This window comes from Trachymyrmex cornetzi, unplaced genomic scaffold (assembly GCF_001594075.2).
Source record: "Trachymyrmex cornetzi isolate Tcor2-1 unplaced genomic scaffold, Tcor1.1 scaffold886, whole genome shotgun sequence".
NCBI classification, from domain to species: domain Eukaryota; kingdom Metazoa; phylum Arthropoda; class Insecta; order Hymenoptera; family Formicidae; genus Trachymyrmex; species Trachymyrmex cornetzi.
Genome location: NW_017300230.1, coordinates 56,992 through 59,772, shown reverse-complemented (window position 1 = coordinate 59,772; position 2,781 = coordinate 56,992).

Genomic DNA, 2,781 nt, shown 5'->3' with positions numbered 1-2,781 from the left:
CACCTCCTCGTCCAAAATCTCAATATCGTCCCATTTAAATTCATGTGCAAAATTCATCCTATGCTCTGTAATTACTGATTTTTGATTCGTATTCCATTTGATATGATTCTTATGTTCTGCAATTCTATTTTTTAAATTTCTACCTGTTTGGCCAACGTAAGTCGCTGTGCAGTCTCTACATGCTATTTTATATACGACATTACTATGTGACATCTTGTCTATCCTGTCCTTTTGCACCCTAATTATACTATTTAATTTATTAAGACCTTTGTATGCAACTTTTATCTCCTTATATTTACTAAATAGATTTTTTATTTTATTTCCTAATTCTGCGATAAACGGTATCGTGAAATATTTCACATTCTTAGTGGTCGTTTGATCATTTATCTTATTATCCCTATTCTTATTTAAATCCATTTTATTAAAAATTCTTTTTTTTATTGTTGTAATTATTAATTGTAAAGGATATCCATTTTCCAATAACATTCTAATCACCTTATCTAAATTACAATTGTGAAATCTCGGATGTGATAAAAGTAATGCCCTATCAATTATGTTATACATGACACCTAACTTTTGTGACCATGGGTGTTGTGAGAAATAATTTAACATTTTTCCCGATGATGTGGGCTTTTGGTACCAATCATATGTCACTTTATTGTTGTTATCCTTAATCATAGTCACATCCAAAAAATTTAATCTATCCTTCCCCTCTTCTAACGTAAATTGTAATCTTTCATGGTAACCGTTAAACTCCTTTAATATCTTTTTAACGTTGCTACTACTTGTTGCTAATGCAATGTCGTCAACATATCTCATATAAAAGGTAGGTTTGATCGATAATCTATTGAGACAATTGGTCTCAAGGTCCTGTAAAACTAAGTTAGCTATGACAGGGGACAGTGGTGAGCCCATTGGTAAACCATAAGATTGTCTGTAATACATGTCATTGAACGTAAAATAAGTCGAGTCAAGAATCAAGCGAATAGCTGTGAAAAATTCATTTTTGTTAAGTTTCGTTTTTAGTTTAATGTCTTCCCATCTGTCGTTCAGCGCGTTGATAGCCAAATCGATAGGTATGTTCGTGAATAAAGATACAGCGTCTAACGAATATAATAAGTCATCCTTGTTTAAATTTAAATTGTCAATCCTTTTCCTGATTTGAAAACTGTTAATCACCACATATTCATTCACCTTTAAACTGTCATGTAGTATTCCGTGTATATACTTGGCCAAATTGTGTAACGGACTCCCTATTGAAGAAATGATTATGCGCAACGACTTATCTACTTTATGTACTTTTGGGACTCCATACGCTCGTGGTAATGTTTGATTAGCACAGTTTAACCATTTATAAGTGCCATCATTAATAAATTCTTTCTTTTTCCATCTTTTTATTAATTCTTTAAGTTTCATTATAATTTTATTAATCGGATTCCGTGAAATCAGCATATAAGTGTTTGCGTCCTCAAGTAACAATGTCATTTTGCTAATATATTCATTCTTATCCATCGCCACCACTATGTTGCTCTTGTCTGCGTGAGTGTATATGATGTTCGGATTTTCTATGATAAAATTTTTTGTTGCCAATAGCATTTTCAATACATTTTTTTCAATCGCATTCTTCTTGAAACTGATACCATTAATGAATGAAATAATACTATTCCTGACCTCCGATACGTTAATATTTCTAATTTTACAAAAATTGTTCTCTATATTTTTAATCATTTCTATTGTAATACCTTTTAGATTCGTAGTTGGCAAGCAAAAATTTTCCCCTAACTGTAACAATGCGTGAACATAATCTGGTATGTGAGTTTTCGACAAATTAATGAACCATTTATTATTTAGCTTATTCATATCGTACCTAACATTAACATAGTCCCTGTCATAGCTAACTTAGTTTTACAGGACCTTGAGACCAATTGTCTCAATAGATTATCGATCAAACCTACCTTTTATATGAGATATGTTGACGACATTGCATTAGCAACAAGTAGTAGCAACGTTAAAAAGATATTAAAGGAGTTTAACGGTTACCATGAAAGATTACAATTTACGTTAGAAGAGGGGAAGGATAGATTAAATTTTTTGGATGTGACTATGATTAAGGATAACAACAATAAAGTGACATATGATTGGTACCAAAAGCCCACATCATCGGGAAAAATGTTAAATTATTTCTCACAACACCCATGGTCACAAAAGTTAGGTGTCATGTATAACATAATTGATAGGGCATTACTTTTATCACATCCGAGATTTCACAATTGTAATTTAGATAAGGTGATTAGAATGTTATTGGAAAATGGATATCCTTTACAATTAATAATTACAACAATAAAAAAAAGAATTTTTAATAAAATGGATTTAAATAAGAATAGGGATAATAAGATAAATGATCAAACGACCACTAAGAATGTGAAATATTTCACGATACCGTTTATCGCAGAATTAGGAAATAAAATAAAAAATCTATTTAGTAAATATAAGGAGATAAAAGTTGCATACAAAGGTCTTAATAAATTAAATAGTATAATTAGGGTGCAAAAGGACAGGATAGACAAGATGTCACATAGTAATGTCGTATATAAAATAGCATGTAGAGACTGCACAGCGACTTACGTTGGCCAAACAGGTAGAAATTTAAAAAATAGAATTGCAGAACATAAGAATCATATCAAATGGAATACGAATCAAAAATCAGTAATTACAGAGCATAGGATGAATTTTGCACATGAATTTAAATGGGACGATATTGAGATTTTGGACGAGGAGGTG